The following is a 21,627-nucleotide window of genomic DNA, read 5'->3' as shown; positions in this document are numbered from 1 at the left end:
TAAATACCCCTGGGGGAAAAGGCAGACTTCCCGGGACAGAGTAACACACGCGGGGCATTACAGACACCTGCCGTGTAAAAGACGAGACCCCGGGGAATTAATGAGCCTTCCAGAGTCCGTGTACACACACTTGGGAAACTGAGTGCATCCCAGGCCCGAGCAGACGCACCTGGGGAATTAGATGTTGCGTCCGAGAGGACACAGGTGTGGATCAGGGAGATGTTCCAGATGAAAGTAAACCCACATGAAGAACTGGAAGGAAATCTCTTCAGTGCAAATCTGAGATTGTACGGGTGAATCCCAGGTGAGGGCGGAAACACCCTCATCACAGGGTAAGGAAGACACCGCTGGGGTGTCAGAGCTACATCCCAGGTCAGGACACACAAACATGGAGAGAAAGAGAGACAGACAGCCCAAGCCAGAGTAAGGAGACGCCGATGTAAGGAACTGGTTCGCCGGAACTGGTAAGTCACAGGCCGGAGCGGACACACCTAAGAGATTATGAAGACATCACGGGGTGGCACAGAAGCAGCGCGGATGTGTGGTACACGGCAGGCCGGGACCCACCGCCCCGGGAACAAGCAGACACGCCCACGCATAACAGACCCACATTAAGATTCAGGGAGACGTCCCAGGTCTGTGGAGACACCTCGGGAAATAGCATGTCGACGTCAGTGGAGATACACTGTGGGAATCACGGAGACAATCCAGGTTACAACAGACTCGCCAGCGGAGGAAAGGGGACGTCTCTGGTCATGTAAGACCCACCACGGGCAACACGTCAGTGCAGAGTCTCCCGGGGAATTAGGGAGACTTTCCAGGTCAGAGTAGACAGATTTGGAGGCATCAAAGGTCTACACACACGGGGAATGAGGAGCACGCCGGGTAAGAGCAGGCGTCCTCTTCCAGTGTAGACACAGTTAGGAACCGAGAGATCCCAGGACAGCGTAGCCGCACCGGGGGGGCAGGAAGACGTACAAGGTCCGCAGACACACCCGGACTGAGGGAGGCACGGACACTGCGCAGAGCGAGCGGACAGGGCAGGGAGTGAGGCGGCATCCAGGGCCACTGCAGATGCTCCAGGAACTTCCACAGACATCCCGGTGCACGGAGCTGGGGAAGGAGGAAGAACGAAGAAGACCCGTTCCGGAATCAGAGACACACTCTGGGCCCCAGCAGATGCGTCGGGGAAACTAGTAAGGATTCTTTCTTTTTTTTATGTAAGTCATCATCGAGTAAGTCAATAAGAATTGTAAGAACAGTCTCATAAGCACAATCTGTGAAATTTTCCAGCTGAGAGCAGACACACCTCGGGACGTAGGGGAATCCCAGATTGTGGCAGACAGACAGGGGACACTGAGTGACAATGTTGCTCGCCAGGGAACTGCGGAGACATCCCAGGCAGTGGACACACGTGAGGTCTTAGGGAAACACACAACCATGGAAATAAGACAACCCGGTCAGAGTCCTGTCCGGAGGAGCAGGGAGGCATGTCAGTTCCGTGTAGACGTGCTCCATTAGGGAGACATCCCGGGTTAGTGTGAAAAAATACCCCGTGTCAGAATACACACACCTGGTGTGCTGGTGAGGAATCCGAGGACAGTACGGACGCACCTGGGATATGCTGGAGCCACAAAGAGTGAACGTCCACGGGAAATGAGGGGGTCGTTCCTGCGCAGACACGCCTGCTTCCTGGAGCAGACGTCCGAGGCACTGCCGACGCGCACGGGACCGAAGAGAGCCCATTTCAGGTCAGGTGCACGAGCACCGTTCGACCGCGGCCCCAAGTCCACGCAGACACACAGGCATCTAGAGACACGTCAGCTGGTCAGGACAGACACCATTCCGGAACTATAACGGCAAACTTCCACCGAGTCAGCACATCTCAGAATTCCATAGATCCCGCACCCGTTGAGACGTACTCAAACACTACGGCGATATTCCTGATCCGATCAGAAAACCAGGGGGACAGGGAGACACACGAGCTTTGAGTCGATACACCATGAGAATTAAGGAAATGTCTCTAAGAAAACACACGTGGATCATGAGGAGACAACCCGAAGAGGTGCAGACAGCCGACGTTTAGACACACCCGGGGAACCACGGAGATATCCCAGGTCCGGGTAGACGCCCTTGGGAAAGGAGACCCCCCAGGCCAGGGTTGGCACAATTGAGACCCTAGAGAGCGATCCTGTATCAGCCCAGACACACCTTTACAAACAAAGGGGAAAAACTAAGGTTAGGACAAAAGCCCCTGGGGTTCTGTGCAGATACGGCAGCTCAGAGACAGCACAGCAGAAAACACAGACCAGACCAGCGCCGGCTCAGCGGAGCGATCCGGGAACCACGTGAGGTCAGTGTGATCAGACCAGGAGAACAGGGAAACACCGGATTCAAGATGCAAACACTCGTGGGTCTAAGAAGACAGACCATGTCAGAGGAGACTCATCTAGAAAAAAAGGGGACGTTCTGTGCCATGTAGACAAATCCCAGAACAAGAGACATCTCGGGTCACAACGGACACACTGGGGCTTTGGAGCAATATCCCATATCAGTACAGACACGCGTGGAGAACTCGGGAATCAACCCGAGTCAAGGTAGACACTCCTGGGGAATGAGAGAGACATCCTACATCAGGGGCACTTGAAAAACCCCACGTCAGAGAAGACACATCTGGGGAGCTAAGACACGTCCCGCGTTAGAGCAGACACAGCCCTGCAGATGCAGACACAAGCCGGATCCCCGCACACACTTGTGGGCGAGTTAAGCGACGTCACGGTGGACTCACTGGAGAACAAGGGAGACCTCGGAGGTTAGCTGGACACACGAGCCACCCCTGGGGAGTCCGGGGTATAATCTTGGAGCCTCCCAGGTGGAACCCGAGGCCAGCAACCCCACAGAAGGGCAGACCGAGACCGCAGAAGACCCCGAGCGCGCCGGGCGGCCAGGTGGAGGGTTCAGTGAGGGAACGTGCAGGCGAGACTAGTCTCGGGCACCAGCTAGACAAGCAGATCTCTGCACCCACTTGCCAAATCCTAGAAGTTGACAGACAGTCCTTAACTGGGTCCGGTCCCTGTCACTCTCTAGACGGTCTCGACAGCTCATCCCTGCCTAAGGCCGCGGCCTTGTGGCAGCTCCTGGGAGCAGAGCTGGGAAGGCGAGCCGAGCCGCATCCTCGGGGCGGGAGGAGACGGGGAGCGTCCCGGCGCCTGGGCCGGCTCGTCCTTCAGCCGGCGCGCACGGCCTCCTGGTGGCCTCCGCCAGCACTTCGGGTCACAGCGGGCACCGTGGGGGGGACGGACAGACATCTCACGGCAGTGCACACAACAGGAGGGAAACAGAGTCACGCCCGATGAGAAGATGCACCTGGTGACGAGGAGACGCGCAGCGCCGCAGTCGACCCCCCCAGGGACCGAGGAAAACATCCCGAGTGCAGGCGGCCGCACCGGGACAGTGGAAAGAGATCCCGGTCGGCGCAGACGCAGCTGCTTTGTCCGAAGACGTGTCCAGTCAGGGCAGACCGCCGCGCTGGCGGGTGGCTGTCGGCAGACGTCCCAGGTAAATACAGACACGCCTGGGGAACCCGAGTCATCCCAGGTCAGCGTAGGCACAACCAGGGCGTGAGGGAGACATGTCAGGTCAGTGAGACACACCGGCGCGTTAGGGAGACGTTCCACGTCCCGGCGGACACACAGAGAAACTCGGGAGACATCACTGAGCCGGAAAACACGGATGGAAAAGAAGGGCTATCCTCGGGTCGCAGTAACCGAGCCCGAGGAACTAGAGAGACGACATCCTTTGTCACTGTGAAGAGACCGCCAGACCGTGCCAGACGCCGGTGGGCAAGTAGAGAAACGGCCTGGTCAGTGCGCGTACGACCCCGGCAGCCCAGCAGTTAGGGAGAAGCCAAGGTTGAAGACGACGTAGTTCGGCAATAAGCTGACATCTCAGTCTCGGCGGACACGTACGGAGAATTCGGGAGACGGGCCAGGTCGGGGTGTACACGCACGAGAAACGAGGGCACCATCCCCGGTGGGACCTTGGGAACCAGGGAGACCTCCCAGGTCACGGGAGACGGAAGCCGGGATTTCGGCCAACGTCCCATGTTAGCGGGACGCGCGAGGGCGAGCAGACGGCCATCCCCGGTCAGGGCAGACCCAGGGGGGTCGTCACGGACACGTGCAAAGCCGGCCCGTGCGCGCCTGGGAAATCAGAGCGTCCCGCAGGTCCGCGGGAACGCGGAGCGGATTAGGAAGGACCCAGTTCACTGCAGGCCAAACTGAAGAATGCGCTCAATAGCCCTGGTCAGAACAGACCCACCGGGAGAAGCGGGACATGCCGCACGTCGCTGCTGACGCATCGTGGAACGGGACAGCCCAAGTCGGGACACGCACCTCGGGGTTTAACCTCCCAAGGCGGGTTCACAGACGGGATGCGGGGGACAGCCCAGGCTGCTGCAGACCCGCCCGAGGGGTGACGCAGACGCCGCAGTGACGGCGGCCCTGCCTAGAAAAGGGAGCCACCCCTTGTCAGCCGATGACGCGGGGCGTCGGGGAGACCTCCAGCGTCGGGGTCGGGAGCGCTGCAACAGGAGAGGCGTTCGCGACCCAACGCCGCTACGGAAGGCGGAGACGGAGAAGCCGGCCTGTGCGGTTACGGACGCGACCGTGTGCGCCAGTGGGGCAGGAGGGAGGCGCACTGGGGAAGGGGAGAAACACCTGTGGAACTGGAGAGATGCCCCTGGTCACGGCAGACACACGCTGGGAAACTGGGGAGGCCTTCCTGGTCAGCGCTGACCCAGGGAGTTCGTGAGATTTCCCGCGTCAGTGTAGACACAACTCGGGAATTACGGACGTAGCTCAGGTTGGGGCAGACAAAGCTGAGGAAATCAGGCCACCTCCCAGGTCAGGGGACACCACCAGGTGCAGAACCCCCCCCCCCAGAGCGTAATCTGGACGTAATCCAGAGTCACGGATGTAGACAGATGAGGGCCCTACAGACCCTGGGCTATGACTCCGACAGGCCAGGGCAGACCTACAAGCGGGAAGTAGGGCGTATCCCGGTCAGGGCCCTCAAAACTGCGGTTCGCTGCGGAGTCGTCCCAGTTCGAGGAGGACAAAACGGGGGGATACAAGAGCGAGCCCAGCACACCGTGTACAGACCCAGGGGGACACCACAGTTTGAGAAGTTCCGCCCAGACCTTGGATACCAGCCCATCATCTGTAACGTCGAGCCGAAGGAAGAACGCAGAGGACCACGGGGCAGGGCGGGAAAACTGAGGGGCGGACTCAGAGGGGGAGACGGAATCACGAGAGACTCTGGACTCCGGGAAACAAACGGAGGGTTTCAGGGGGTATGGGGCGGGGGGTGGGGCAGCCGGGCCACGGGCACGGAGGAGGGGACGTGTGATGCGCCCGGGCAGTCACACAGAACTGATGGATCGGGTCGCTCCATGAAAAACCGATCACATACGACTCTGTGGCTGAGTATGACGCTGATAAATAACTAGGAATGCATCCCGGATCCGCGCAGACACCCCCGGTAGTGAGAGACGTACCCTGAGGCGCCCGAGAGTCTCCGTCATTGGGCCTCTGCCTCCGATGCAGGTCATGATCCCGGGGCCCTGGGACTGAGCCCCGCAGCAGAATCCCTGCTTCCCCCTCTTCCACTCCACCTGCTCGGGTCTTCTCTCCTGCTGTCTCCCTCTGTCAAATGAATAAATAAAAATTTTGAGAAAGAAAAAGCACATGTCCGTGGTCAGTGTAGAAAAATAGGGAATAAGGGAGAAAACCCAGGCACAGTAGACACTTTCGGTAATTCAGGAAACGACAACAGACATCTGGAGTATTCCGGAGGCGTCCAAGCTCAGGAAACACACCGAGAGCACCAGGAATACACCTCAGCTCCAGGAGACACGCCGGGGAATTAGTCACACCGGGTCAGGACAGACCAACCAGGAATCGGGAAAACCTTCTAGAAAAGTGCACACAGTTGGGGAATTCCGAAACATCCCAGATGAGCATAGACCCCTCTGGGGGATTAGAAAGACAAGCCTGTCAGAGCAGACACACCTGGGGTGTTAGGGAGACGTCCCAGGTCAGACGAGACTCGTCTAGGTGATTCGGGATACCCCAGGTCAGTGTAGACAAACCTATGAAATGAGACATCTGTGTCAGTTGAGTATAGACGTTGAGTACATGTGCAACATACCCCAGGTCAGTGTAGACAACACGGTACACTGGGAGACGTCCCAGATTCATACAGACACGGAGGACTGTCACCCAGGTCAGAGCAGACACACCTCTGCCCATGCTGGAGGAGAAACGCTAAGAAACCAGACACCGCCCATGCCCAGAGCAGACACCCCGAGGAGTACAGACACACCCAGAACATGGTAGACACACTTGGGAAACGAAGGAAGCACTCAGGCCAAGGCAGACATATCTGGGTCATTACAGAAACACATTAAGAGACAGTGGACACCGCAGAGTTTGGGGGACACATCCAGGTCAGGGAGTCATAGCTGGGGAATTTGGGAGACATCACCGGTCCAAGCAGACACACCCGGCAAATAAAGGACAAAGTCCTCGGTCGCTGTAGGAGACTCACCCGAGTAACGAGGGAAACAGCCCAGGCCAGAGTGAACCCGGGAGAGGAGCCGGGAGCCGTCCGCGGTCAGAGCAGACACCGCTGGGAATCGGGGCGACACGCCGGGCAAAGGCGGACAGACCTCGGTACCCAGGGGCGAGGTCCCACGTCGGAGGAGACATCGCGGGGTGTTGTGGAAATAGAAAAGGTTGGTGACGAGACACAGGGGATAACGGAGACATTTAATGTTGGTGTAGACTCACCAAAGGCATTAAGGAGACCTCCGAGAAACTTCTGAAGGATCTAGTAACAGAGCAGTCACACCTGGGGAACTAGGGGGACATCCCAGGTACGGCAGACACACGCGGGGGACCAGGGGGTACCCTAGGTGAGGGCGGTAAGGGCGAGATGCCAGGGCAGCGAAGACGTACCTGAGGACTCTAGGAGACGCCCGGGAGACGGCAGACCTACCCGTGTATGTGGGGAGTGCGACCCCGTTCGGAGTAGACGCATCTGGGGGGAGCTGGGCGGGGGGACGTCCATCCTGGGTTCGTTCAGACAAGGCGGAGAATTGGGAAAACATCCACATCAAGAAAGAAACCTTTGGTCGTCACAGAAATACCCGTTCAGCATAGACGCGCTGGCAACAAGAGGGATCTAGAAGGCCAGTGTAGACAGATGCAGGGAATTAGAGAGACGTCCTAAGTCAGAGACGAGAGGAAAACCGCAAATCGGAGTAAAGACACTTGGGAAGTTGGGAAGACACCGGCCGGTGTGGACACACGTGTCTGAATCTTTGTGCCCTGCTGCCTGTGCGCTTATGGTTTAAATTCCCCCCGGCGGCCCTTCCTCAGGGAAACATCTGGAAGTCTGCAACAGCGGGAGCATCTCCTTCAAATACCGAAGCGGCTACAGCCCGGGGGAGACAAACACTCGTCCCTCCTTCCTTCACGGCACGAGCTCCTCACCGGACGTGGGGCTGTCATGGCAACGGAAAGGGGCGAAACGTCCGGAGAAGCTTGGAGAAGGGTTAAGTTCCTCAGTCTGGACTCTTGGCTGCAGGACTTCAACCTGATTCCTGCTGACTTAAGAGCACAAGCTCTTTCCCTCTTTTCTCCTTTTCCTCCCCCGGCCCGAGTGCTTGGAAAGGCCGAGCGGAAACCCAGCTGCATTCGGGGCCCGGGAGCACACGAGGACCACCGGCTCGGCCCCCTTCCTAATCGCAGCCCCCGGCAGGCGTCCCGGAGCACGGGGGAGGCCCACACCCCGGTCACGGGGAAGACCAGCGGGCTGGGACGTGAAGCGAGTCACGCCAGTCACTTCGTGGCACCCACCGCACTGAGCTGCATGGAGCAGCTCGGCCCCATCTGGGGCTGGAGGGCAGGTGTCCCTGAGCACGTGGCATTTCATCCATGCCCTGAAGAGGGATATCAACTGAACCAAAACGTGACACGCGACAGCATTCCAGGCCGCGGGAACAGCAGACGCAGGCTCGGGATGTGAAGACCTGAGTCTCGGTCCGGCAGGGAACGTGTGCGACGAGCCCGCGGCCTCTGGAGGTTTTCCAGGCGAGGCCGCTCCGAAGGCTCAGGGCGCCGTGGCAGCGGCCCCACAGGAACCGGAGCGATGGGCTCGCCCGGGACGGGCTGGGTCAGTCCTGGAAGCGATGGATGGTGACTCTGATGGGCTAAACGTTGTTGGGCATAGAAGACTCCCAGCCTGAACATCAGAAATGAACGTGCGGCACTACTGTGTCCCCTACAGAGACGAAAGGACCAAGATAATCCCATGAACAGACAGACGCCCTCCGTGCGGCGGACAAACTTCTAGAACACACAGACCACCACTGACTCGAGAGGAGAGAGAGTATCTGACGGGACCTACAAGGGGAGAGGCTGAGTCAGGGAGGAGCTCCCCTGAGAACAGGAAAGCTCCCGACCCCAGGGCTGCGCCGGTGGCTACGCTGCATTTTAAAAAGAGGCTGCCGCGCCCAAGGGCCCGCTCTGTGGACGACCCTGGCAGCTCTCACCGGCGTCAGCCGCAAGGGTCTCTGCATTTCTGACATCGGCTGCGGGAGTCTCTTAGCACTTCCTCCCGATTCCCTCCAACCAACGGCCAGGAACAGCACGAGGAGCCATGCGAGGTCTGTGGCTGACCAGCGCGAGACAGCACCCAGGCCCCGGGGCGGATGTGCCCTGCTGTGTGTGCGCTGAGACGGCGCCTGCGTGTCTGTGCACCGACACCCGCCGACCCGAGGCCCTTCCCCGGCCTCAGCAGCAGCAGCGTGTGCGCGCAGGGGCAGACCGACAGCTGGGGCACCTGCAGCTTTACCCCCGGTAGTTCCTGTTCATACCTCGGCCCTAAGCACTAGCGTGAGCTTGCACCTGGCCCCCGCCACCACACGCGCCCTCCGGCTCCGGCTCCGCCTCCAGCCACGTGTGGACAGCCACCAGCTGCAGCCGTCACTGCTGCTCGTCCCGGGCCCTAGCAGCTGGACCCACAGGCACTTCTGAGGACGTCCAGCCCTAGCAGCATCTGTGGACACATCCCCCAACGACACTCACTGAGGATCACGCAGCTGTTGGTGCTGTGGACCCCAGTGACGTCTGTGGGTGAGTCACTGCGCTGCTCTGGAACCGCGGCCACCACACCTCCGTATGCGGCCCCTTACCGCTCTAGACCCAGGGTCCCAGCACGCCGCGGCATCTCCTGCCTGCACGTGAAGGTCTTTCCTTACCGCAGCCCCATCTGTGAAGCCTGGAACCCCGACCGCCACCTCTGCAAACACCCAGACCCTGCGTCAGCGGATGGTGACGGAGAATCGGGGACAGGTGACTCCGCCAAAGGAGTACGTCCCACTCGCCCCAAGGAACAGAGACCGGGAACTGACTGACAATTCAAAGGGACTATTCGGACCATGATCAGCTTCAGCGGCCAGAGAATACGAGTAAGCGAGCGAATGAAATCTGGAAAATAATCCAAGGTCAAAACAGGAAGTTTGACAAAGAAGCAGAAAAACAATAGAGAGAGAGAGAAAGAGAGAGAACCAAACAGAAACCATGGAGCCGAAGAGCACTGTGACCGACGTGAAGTTTAGTAACGGGCGTCACATGCACGGACCAAGCAGAGAAACGATCCGATCAGAACCAGAACACGTCACCCAGCAACGCTGGCCTTCGGAACTGAAGGCAGGACAGACCGTGCCAAACCGACAAAGCTTCGGGGCTCCGACGACACTAGCCCTGGGCGCCCAGAAACGCTGAGAGGAGCTCGTCGCGTGAAACAGAAGAACGCTACCCAGTCGCGTCGCAATACGGGAAGCAGCAGCGTCCCAGCAAAGCCAAGTACGCGGACAGATTACGGAGCCTCCAGGAAGGCAGCGGGGTGGTGGGCGCGCCCCCCCTCGTTCTACTACGACGGTCGATGAGCGGAAGTGTTACACACAGCTACGGCCACAACAATGTGTCCGTGGACACACAACACAAAAAGATTAAAAAATGGGACACGGACACCACAGAATGTCTGCGGGGGGGGGGGGGGGATGGTAAGGCAGAGTTTCGTGTACAACCCACGTTGGTATCCACACGGGACAGACTCTCACATCGGCAAGAGCTGTCGAGTCCGCCCCAGGGGACCCACAACACAGAAACCGCACGAGCAGCTGCGCACGCGACAGAGAGCAGGGAGGGCACCCGGACGGCGCGATCACTTAGGGACCCGACTCTCCATCACTGCTGAGGTCTTGATCTCAGGGTCAGGGGTTGAAGCCCGTGCTGGTGTGGCGCCTACTTGAAAAAAGAATTCTTCTTCCAAAACAAGGTGAAAAGGGAATCAATATATGCCATTACGGAAAATTACCAACTCACAAAAGAAGAGAAGACAGGAAGAGGGGAAAAGTGATGAAGAAACTCCAAAACACCCAGGAAATAATTAACAGAACGTAAATCCTTACCTATCAGTAACTGTGCTGAAAGTAAACGGATTAAGGGGCACCTGAGGGGCTCAGTCGGTGACGCGTCTGCCTTGGGCTCAAGTCATGACCTCAGGCTCCTGGGATCAAGTCCTGCATCGGGCTCCCTGCCCCTTGAGGAGCTCCGCGGGATCGTATGTCAGGTCACAGAGTAAGACTGCGGGGATCTGGACATCAGCAACAAAAGGCAAACCGGAGGCCTCACAAATACTTGGGAATGAAACAACAATGAAATCCAACAGGAAGGGAAAAAGACACGGAAACAAAACTGAAAACACAACGTATCCAAACGTGTGGGACAGCAATGCTGAGCAGGAATCTTACAGATACAAAACCCTCCATTTAAAAAAAGAAAGATCACAAATAACCCAACCCTCGACCTCAAGGAACTAGGAAAGAGCGCCCACACGCAGAAGAATGACACCGGACCCGGTCTTGCCGCGCTCACAAAAGTTATCTAGAGGGGACGTAGGACTTCCATGTCACATCTGAAACCCTAACACTCTTCACAGAAAACAAGAGAACAGCTGCTTGACACAGGTGTTGGCACCGATTTTTGGAACAATACCAAAAACACACTCGACAAAAGCAATCACCAAGGAGTGGGGCCCCAGCAAGCTAAACAGCTCTGCACAGCACAAGGAACCATCGACAGAGGAAAGGGCCGCATACAGGATGGAAGGACACGCTGTAACCACGTTTCTGATGAGAAGTCGGTACCGACAGGTACAGGCACGCCTGCATCTCTGTCCAAAAATCTGATTTTAAAAAAGGACAAAGCGGGGCGCATGGGTGGCTCAGTGGGTTAAGCCTTTGCCATTGGCTCAGGTCATGGTCTCAGGGTCCTGGGATCGAGCCCCGCATCAGGCTCTCTGCTCAGCGGGGAGCCTGCTTCCCCCTCCCACCCCCCGCTTGTGATCTCTGTCTCTCAAATAAATAAATAAAATCCTTTAAAAAAAATGGACCGAGGTCTTGAACAGACCTTTCTCCAAAGATGACATATAAGAGGCAGCAGGGACAGGAAGTGTTGCTCCACGTCGCTCATCATCAGTGAAGATGCTGAGCAAAACCACAGTGAAGTACCAGCTCACCTACTAGCACAGCGATTATCACAAAGACAAGAGGGGGGTCCCTGGGGGGCTTAGTCAGTGAAGCCTCTGCCTTCGGCTCAGGTCGTGACCCCAGGGTCCTGGGATCGAGCCCCGCATCCAGCTCTCTGCTCCGTGGGGAGGCTGCCTCCCCCGCTCCTGCTCTCCCTTGTGCACATTCTCTGTGTCAAATGAATAAGAAAGATCTTTTAAAAAAAAGAAAAAAGCCAAGCGAGAACAAATAGCAAGGATAGGAGAAAACTAACTCTTGTGCACTGTTGGGGGCATGGAAGTTGGATCGACCCCCAAGGAAAACAGTACAGAGGCTCGTCGAAAAGTAAAACACGTCCAACCACTGAATACGACCGGCAGTGGCGGTTCTGGGCACGCATCTGAAGAAACGAAACACTGTGCGGGAGTCGTGCACGCGCCCCGGCTCTCTGCGGCTCTGGTCACAACCGCCGAGTCGCGGACACAACGTACGCGCCCACAGGCGCGTGCACGGAGGAAGCTGATGTGGTCCGCGCGCACAGCGGAGGGTCATGTGGCGAGGGGAAAGGGAATCTTGCCATTTGTGACACGACGGACAGACCCGGGACGTGACGCTCAGTGAAGTCAGTCAGAGAAAGGCAGATGCGCTGTGACCTCCCTCCCCCGCAGAATCGTAGACATCACACTCGTCCGAACACAGAGCCCAACGCTGGCTGCCGGGGTCTGCCGGTGAGACGAAGGCGGAGACACGGATCAGAGGCAGCAACTCTCGGCTGTAAGAAGAGGACACCCCGAGAGCTGATGCCCAGCGCGGGACTGAAGGGGACAGTCCTGTGCTGTGTCCCTGAAAGTGGCTGTGATGGTGGAGCTCCACGGCTCTCCCCGTAACAGCAGCAGCAGACGGGTGATCGCAGGCTGTGCAGGCTCGCGCTCTTGTGGTGGACATTTCTCAACACATACACATGTCGAGTGACGCATGTCCAATGTCCGATCTTCTTACGTTTTTGTCAGAGAAAGAGCACAAGCCGGGTGAGCAGCGGGCGGCGGGGGAAGCAGGCTCCCCGCTGAGCAGGGAGCCCCACGAGGGGCCCGATCCCAGGGCCCTGGGGTCAAGACCTGAGCCGAAGGCAGACACTAACATAAGTCACCCAGGCTTCCCAATAAATATAAATCTTTTTAAAAATTACTAAGATGGCAAATTTTATGGTATGTGTATTTAACCACAATTTAAAATATCAGTTTTTTTAAACTACGGCTACCACCTTAGTCAATAGCATACTCTATGGTTAAAAACTAAACGTTTTCCCCTAAGTTCGGGAACAAGACAAGGATGTCTGTTTACGCCACTTCTATGCGACACTGTACTGGAATCGCTGATCAGAAAAAAAAATAGAGAAGAAAAATCAATTAAAAAGATACAAATTGGAGGGGCTCCTGGGCGGCTCAGCTGGCTACGATCTCATGGTGGCCCAGGTCATGATCTCAGGGACCTGGGATCGAGCTCCCACCAGGCCCCCTGCTCGGCGGGGAGTCCGCTTCTCCCTCTGCTGCTCCCCCTCCTTGTTCTCTCTCTGTGTCAAATAAACACAGAAATAATCTTAAAAAAATATATACAAATTGGAAATGAAGAAGGAAAGTTTTTCTATTTACAGATGACTTGGTCTTATGTTTAGAAACTCCTAAAGAACACACACACACACACACACACACACACACACAGAGTTAATGAAGGAATTTAGCACTTGCAGGATGCAAGACCACACCCCCAAATCAGCTGTATTTTCATATACTAGTCACAGGTTATTTAAACATCAAGAACATTATTTCATGCACAATACCGTCCAATCATAAAACACACGGGAAGACCCCTCATCAAGGGGCTGCGAGATTTGTAGGCTGAAATACAAAGCCCGACGGGGAGGAATCCGAAAGACCTAACTAGACGCAAATACAGTCTGTGTTCACGGACTGAAGAGTTCATGCTAAGTCAAAACTACCCAAAGCAACCCAAAGATCCAATGCCAGCTTCACTAAAATCCTGAAGGCATTTTTATGGCAAAAATGGCAAACCACATCCTAAAACACACGTGGAGCCGCCGGTACAAGGAGCAAAACAGTCGTGACAGCCAGCTCTGTCGGTCGGGAGACGCCCCTTCCCCACTGCGCACCTTACACAACCGTGGTGAGCACGAGGGGGCAGCAGCGCCAGGACGGACGAATGAGGGAGGACGGAGAGTCCGGAAATGGAGCCGCGGCGGCGGCGATCAGTAGATTCCTGACAAAGGATCCAGGTCCATCCTACAGGACAACAACAGTGTCTTCAACCAACGGGGCAGGACAACCGGATAACCACATGTAAGAATGAAGCCGGAGCCCCTTCCCACATGCAGAAATCAACCAAAATGGACCAGAGACCTAAATTCAAGAGCCAAGCCACATACTCCCCTGGAGAAAACCTAGGGGTCAAGCTTTGGGACTCAGATTTGAAAATGAATTCTTAGGACACCAAAAGCACAAGCAGTAAGAGAAAAAACTAAACTGGCCGTCCACGAAACCGAGAACTCCTGCACGTTAAGAGACACTACGGCGGACGCCGGGGGTAGTGCACACGAATCCTGAATCTGAACGGGGCCGAGTGTCCCGAGTACACCAAGAACTCTTACGTCTCAACAACCGAAGAACAGCCCGATTAAACACTGGGCCATGACTCGAAGGGACATTTCTCTGCAGAAGCTCAGTGCCAGCAGCCATCAGGACAGGGAAGCCAGGCAGGAGCGGCGTCCTGCCGCACGCCCAGGCCGACGGCCGGGGGCTGCTTTCTGACAACAGAGAGGAACAGTGAGGGCAAAGGTGCGGATGAAGCGGGACCTCGGATGCGGCCAGCAGGAATGGAGGACGGCGCGGCCATGGTGCAAAACCGCCGCACATTTCCTCCAGAAGCTAAACGAATTACCACACGACCCGGCAGCCCCGCGGATACTTGGACGGGAATGCTCACGGCAACACACGCCCAACGGCCAACGTCTGTCACCCAGCGACTGGACGCAAGTCATCTGTCCATACGATGGGACCCTGCTGAGCGATGAACTGAATCGAGGGGCGCGACCTGGGGGCTCCGTCGGTTGCCGGTCCGCCTCCAGCTCACGTCGTGATCCCAGAGTCCCGGGATCGAGCCCCGCATCAGGCTCCCTGCTCGGTGGGGAGTCTGCGTCTCCCTCTGCCTGCCGCGCTGCCTACTTGTGTGCGCTCTAGCTCTCTGTCAAATAAATAAAATCTTTAAAAAAGCAAAACATGAAAAAAATGGAGCGCTCGTGCACGCGACAGGACGAAACCAGAACGCGTCATCCTGGAGAGACGTCGGACGAGGAGACCGGCTCCCGCAGCGCTCCGTTTCCACGAGGGCCGGAGGGCGCGAATGCGGAGATGGGGAGTCGGAAACCGCCAGGGAGCGGCGGGGTCGGAGGGCCGCAGAGGGCGGCGAGGATGCGCGGAGCCCACGGCGGCGCGCGCTGTGCATGTCCCGAGCGCCTCCGGCCTGCACACGTTAAACGGCTTGATTTCATGGGACAAGAATCTCAGCTCGATTAAAACAGAAGCAGGAGCGGACAACGGCGTAGGGCTGACCGAGCAAACCCCGCGCGGGAACCCGTGCTCCGCTGGAGCGGCTGCGGGGCCCGCCATCACCCTGGAAACCGATAAAGGAAACGCCACCATCTACCCCGCCTCTGCAGCACGAGTCGTGGTCAATTTACTCCTGGTAACCCCGTGCCCTCGTGAACGTGGAGCCGCTCTCCCGAAGAGAAGAACTCGGGAGACGATTTCAGAGACGACGAGAGAACCGGGAGATTCGGCACCTGCTGGAAAAGCCGGTTCCGTTCAACCGTATCGGTGCCACGGGCGGAAGTGACAGCGGACACTCACGGGGGCAGACCACCCGTGCCCAAAATCACCGGCAGGTCTCAGCCTCACAGGCGCCCGCCGGACAGCCAAGACGCGGTTCCCGGTGTGTCGCGGTACAACGAACACGGCTTCGCTAGGACGCGTTCACAGAATCAGACGTGAACCTCTTCGGCAGTCAGAGCTGACGTCCAGCTGCAGCACGGTGGGACACCGCAGAGCCCATGATGGCCTCCAAAGTAGCAATTCGGCTAAACTCAGATTGCGGGGCATTCGGACAGAGACCCAGGTGACTCCGTGCCCTCATGGACAGGAGGGTGGGGCGCCCACGAATGGGGGAGGGACATGGGGACGCAGCGCTGACACAGTATGTAGAATTTGTTTCAACCTGGGGTCCAGTGAACCTGCTATTAAAATACAGCTTTTTAGGCCCGGAGTTTGAGCACAACCAGCATGCAATTACGGAGCTCCGTTGGCTTAATAAAAGTATGATGAAGAGCAGCGTCTCGGGACGGTGAGAACGTGTATCACGACACACGCAGACGTACTCAGGAGTGAAATGACAGGACACGGGCTATTTAGTTTAAAATGTTGGGCTGTGCGGTCCTCACCAAGCTCTGTGCCCGGGACGTGCACACAGGGGTCGGCGGCGACAGCGCTCGGGGCAGAAGCCCGCGGACGACACGGCCAGTGTCCGGGAGACAGCAGCGACTTGAAGCCTGGAGGCGTCCGCACAGTGGAAATGGTCTTAGAACACCGTGGGGACCCAGAGTAGCTGGGACTGTGCCCGTGGTCCAGTGCGGCATTAAAGCAAGAACTTTGTGTGTATCGTGGCCCGATTTTGTTTCGAGTCCACGTGGGGCATCGCTGTGCGGGAAACTGCCCCCCGCGGAGCAAACTGCTGCCGGGGGGGCTTCCGGAGGCCTGCGACCCCCCCACGGGCTTCCTGCTGCCGTCGCTGCTCCTTCATGGCTCTGCTTCTCCTCACTCGGGGAGTCTGTCCCTTGGACGAGCAGCAAAGCCACACATGAGCTCCGGACGTGGACGGAGAGCTCCTCCCACTCCGGACCACGGCCTCACCCAGGATGGGGGTGAGAACCAGCCCAGGAGGGGCCCCCAGCCGCCCGTGCACCTACCAGGTCTCCCACGGCTCTCCAGAGCCGGGACCTGCCTGCTACTTTGGTGGGCGGGGCCACATCCCCGCACAGGAGGCCACGGGCAGCCACTGGCCTGGCAGTGTGTCCCAGCAGGAGTCCAAGCACCTGTCCGCCAATGCCCCACCCCAGGCTCACGGCCCTGCTGGAAGCCCGAGTCGTGGACCAGCAGCCATACCTGAGCCTCCTTTCTCCTCGGGGACCAACAGGTGGGCTACGCTCCCGAGCAATAACCCTAGGAGACCTGGCTCCCCGGAACTCCAGGGCCAGATGCGCCCCCCTCCCTCTGCACCCCGCCCGCCTCAGCTGACCATGGCCAGCCTGCAGAGAGGCTGGCGCAGGGTCACAGTACGACCACAAGGGCATGAGAGGAGGACACGGTCCGACCTTGTGATCTGGTCCCCAGCCCTGGGTCAGGGCCAAAGTCAGATGCCACATAGATGGTTCCTCCGATGGAGGGACAGGGTAATTCTCTGTCACGAGGGAGGTCCTCCTGATGCTCTCCTTTTCTTGGTTTAATCCCCGGCTCTGTCAGTGCTACAGGAAACACGCGGAGGCTTCAACAACACACGTGCAAGAAGGGGCTCCTTAGGGAGGACGCAGCCCAGGAGGTGGGAAAAGTGGAGAGGGGCGTGGGGGGAGCGGTTTCCACCCCTGGCCTGCAGGGCCGGGAGGGGACGGTGCTGCTGGTCCTGCAGGGGCTTAAGAGAGTGGGATGGGGGGTTCCCGAGGTGCTGTAGCCCCACAGGCGATCCCAGTTCCCGGCCCGGACGCAGTCCCCAATAGGGAGGACCCCAGCCTCTCTGCACCCACCCCGTCTCCTTCCCACTGGTGGACCCTGAACACGAGGCAGGAGGCCGGGAGCCCAGGCGACAGGGCCCCCAGGTCACCGTGTGGGGTGCACAGGGTGAGTGCCGTGGTGCGTGGATCTGGAGGGCCGTGGAGGGCGTCCTGGGGCCGCACGAGCTCTCACCTGAGAAGGGGGACACATGGATGCTCCCACAGTCGGGGTCTTGGCGGTGCTGGGCTCTGTCCACCTGGAAATGATTGGCGACCCCTGCAAGATACGCACGCTCTCCGGTCCCCACGGCCGGCCTGGACGCCTCCCCCGGGTCTCCCGATGGCCCCCGCCATCTGAGTGCGTGACTCCGGTCCAGACTCTGCGCTGTTGCCCCACGTTGAAGAGCCACGCGGCGGAAAATCAGAACCCCTCTCCCCTCACACGGCCCTGGCTCCACGGAGACCAGCAATAAAGAGGGAGAGTAAAAATAAATCTGCCCGCGGAAAACGCGTCAGAAATGGGGTTTAGTGCCTTTGGCAAGAGGAGCCCAGAAACGCAATAATTTTTCTTCCCTTCACACCACATCCACGGGCTTCCGTGAAGGAAGTATTTGTTCAGATCCCAAAATGAGCACTTATGAGATTGCTGTTTGAGTGAAAAGCCTCTGGCCCGCAGAGGAATTTAATTTTGCAAAGTCCAGATCTCCAGACCCGGGGCTTGGCTGCTTTCCAGGGGCGGAGGCTGGCCCCCCAGGGCGAGCCGGAGTCAGGGGAGGGACCCCACCAGCAGGCTCACCCCGCCCCCCAGGCCCAGGCGCACATGGCCGAGGGGTCCCCTGGGGCGGCTGACGCCGGTAGAGGTCACGCTGGGGTCCTTTCCGCCTCGCAGTCGCTCTGCACACGGAGGACAAGTACCTCATGAACCCCTGCTCTCAGCGCCCTCGGGCAAAGCCCTGGCGGGGAGCCGCCGGTTCACACGGAATTTCCGTGTTTGAGTCTTTCGGTGACTTCCCCGTTTCCCTGGCGGACATCCGGTCTCCCACGGCCCCCAGCAACGTGCAACGCGGCTTCCAGCTCCCACGGCCTCGCCGACACCCACGGCCTCCGGGTCCTGACAAGGACGCTCCCACGGCTCTGGAGCCTGGTGACGGTCCTGTGTGTCCCCCTGATGAGCGGAGACCTCGAGTAGCTTGTCATGTGTCCTGTCACACGCCCCTCTGAGGACAAAGGTGCAGGCAGCATACTCAAGGTCTGTAACGTCTGAAGAAGTATCGGTCGTTCCGAACGCAGTGGGGCTGAGACCGGAACCCAGGTCCCCCTGACTCCGAGTCTGCCGTCTCTGCCCCTTTCCAGGAGCTGTCACCCAGAGTGGCAATTTCTCCAGGTCCCCAGAGCTGCTGAATGACTCGCGAGGCCAGAACGTCTCTCAGCCACAAGGACAGCCTTTCCTGCAGCCTGGCCCAGGCCCCCTTTCTCAGCCGAGCATCAGGTGCCCGTAAGGGCCACACTGCAGGAAAGACGTGGGTCTCTCTGTGCACAAACCCGCTCAGCACAGACCCCTCCCCGGGGCACCTGCAGAGCCTGAGACAGCCCAGTGAGGGGCCGGCGCCCTTCCACATCTCACGTGTTGCTACAGAGTCGCCCCAGCTTCCCTCTGAAGGACCCGCCTGTCGCAATCACAGGCACCTGCACGGCCACCTCCCTTCCCTGGGCTGACTCCGCCACCCCCACAAGCTGGGGGAGGCCAGGGCGGCCCCCGCAGGCCCCGCAGTGGACCCCCAGCCTCTATGGTCGCTGCAGACAGCTCAGAGGGATTACTCAGGCCCGCGCTGCTCAACAGGCAGCCCAGGGCCTGGATTTCTCTTTCCAGTCTCTGGTCGCACCCTGTCCGAGCTCGCCACTGTCCGCTGGAATCCGGGGCTCTTCTTGGTGGCGGAAAGAGAACTGGGGCAGACCCTGAGCTCCCCCGGAGGCGGGCACTGTGAAGTCTGTTCCTTTTCCCTGCAAAGACACGAAGGAACCTCGGACGAGGTGAGCACAGGAGGCCCCAAGCAGACGTGCTTCCCAGCACGAACGGGCCTTCCGCTGACGCCCCCTCCCCCAGCAGGACCCCCGCCCCCAAGGAGTGTCCGAGGCATGTGGCCGGGCCCACAGCTGGGACAGAAGCCCATAGACCTCGGAGCTGCGGCGTTTAGCGCAAGGGCTGCGTGTTTCCATAGAAACAGCCCAAACTGCGGACACAGGGCTGCTGAGTATCCAGCATGTGCCGGGTTTTAATGTGAGTGGACTCTCGCTGCTTCTCCCCGGGGCCGTTTGAAATGCCCACAGGGTACCAGTGAGCGCCTTTCATCTCCTTCCGCCTCTGATGGGCTTTTCTGGTGGACTGACTGCTCCCGGACAAAGCGGGACACAATCCCCAGCGAGGAGGGCAGAGGGCAGAGTCCGGGTGCTTTGGCTTGGAGCAGACCGCCCTTCCCGACAGGACTGCAGGCCCCCTTCTCTTTCGGAACAGCTCCATCCCCCAGGCCTTCCACAGTCCTAACCTGTGCTTTCAAGGACTCCTGCCAGACACACGGAGCCGCTGCTTCCGTGGGAGGCTGCACCTGCTGGCTTTCGGCCCTCGGGAGGGCCAGGCAGGGGGACGCTGTCCTAGGCTGGGGAGGCCGGCAGGGTCCCCTGCTCTGCTGACAACCTCGCTTCCCTACCCGAGTACAGGCCCCCACGTCCTCCCTCGTGAAAATCTACTGGGCTGTGCACCCGGGGTTCGTAAATTCAACGGCCACACGAGGAAAGAACCAGATCTTTCCCTGAGAGGATCAGGGCACTCTTTAGGACAGGGACTGGGCCGGGCCGCACTGGCTTTATCAGCTTCTCCCCCTGGGACAGGATTCTGCACCCCAACCCTGCCGGACTCAGGCGTGCCCAGGGACCCTCCTTGGGCCAAAGAAGCATGGGAGGGGGTTACGTGCGTCGCTCCCGACCAGAAGCTTTAAGAGCCCCCCGCCCCCGCATCTCTCTCCTCCTTCCTCCCTGTCTCTCTCTCCCCCTCCCGAGCCACTCTCGCCAGTCCTTTGGTGGGTGGCATCTTACATGTGTCACTGGAGGGCATCTCTTGGGCAAGAGGCAGAAAGGAAAGTCCTTTGAGGGGGAAGGCGAGAGCCCTGGGGTGTGTTGGGGGGGCCTGGGTTTGTCGTGGGGGAGAGGGAAGAGGGGAAGAGAGGGGAGAAGGGGGCAGAGAGGGTGGGAGAGAGGCAGGAGGGCGGAGGAGGAGGAAGGAGAGGAAGGGGGGGACTGCCTCCTTCCCTCCAAGACGTCCAGGACACGGCAGAGCCTGCACAGTGTGGCTCTGGTGAGAGCGACACCCGCCCGCAGAACTGAAGTGCGCCCAGCCACGACCCACACAGGGGCCGTCGACCCCTCTCTGACGCACGCAAGAGAGCAGACGACGGAGCAGAGACCGTCTTCTCAGCAGACGGTGCTGGAACAACCAGACACCCTCACGGAAAAGCGAACGGAATCCAGACACGGAATCCACTCAAGATGGCTCACGGGCCTAGAACTAACACTTTCTGGAGGACGACTCAGGGGAAACCCAGGAACACTAAGCAAGACGACATCTCGGCCGTGACACCAAAGACAGAACCCATGAAGGAAAGAATTCATAAGCTGTGTCTGGTGATACTTCTCCGCGAAGGACGTTGTCAAGTGATTGAGAAGAAGTGGTTGGTCTTCTCCAAGACTCATTTATTTATCTGAGCGAGAGAGAAGGTGTGCGCGCGTGTGCATGCGTGCACAGGGGAGGGGCTCAGGGAGAGGGAGACAGAATCCCGCCACCCGAGTGGGACTCTTTTTTTAAAATTTTATTTATTTGACAGAGCGAGATCACAAGTAGGCAGAGAAGCAGACAGAGAGAGAGAGAGAGAGAGAGGAGGAAGCAGGCTCCCTGCGGAGCAGATTGCCCAACCCGGGGCTTGATCCCAGGACCCTGAGATCATGACCTGAGCCGAAGGCAGAGGCTTGACCCATTGAGCCACCCAGACGCCCAAGAGTGGGACCCTTGGCCAGCTGAGCCACCCAGCGCCCCGACAAGCCCCTTCTGATTTGGGATTTTGCTATCCAAACTAGAGGAAGAATTCTTCAAAGTCAACAACAAACAACC

Source organism: Mustela nivalis, assembly GCF_964662115.1.
Source record: "Mustela nivalis genome assembly, chromosome: 14".
Lineage (NCBI taxonomy): Eukaryota > Metazoa > Chordata > Mammalia > Carnivora > Mustelidae > Mustela > Mustela nivalis.
Note: the sequence above shows the minus strand (reverse complement) of the source record.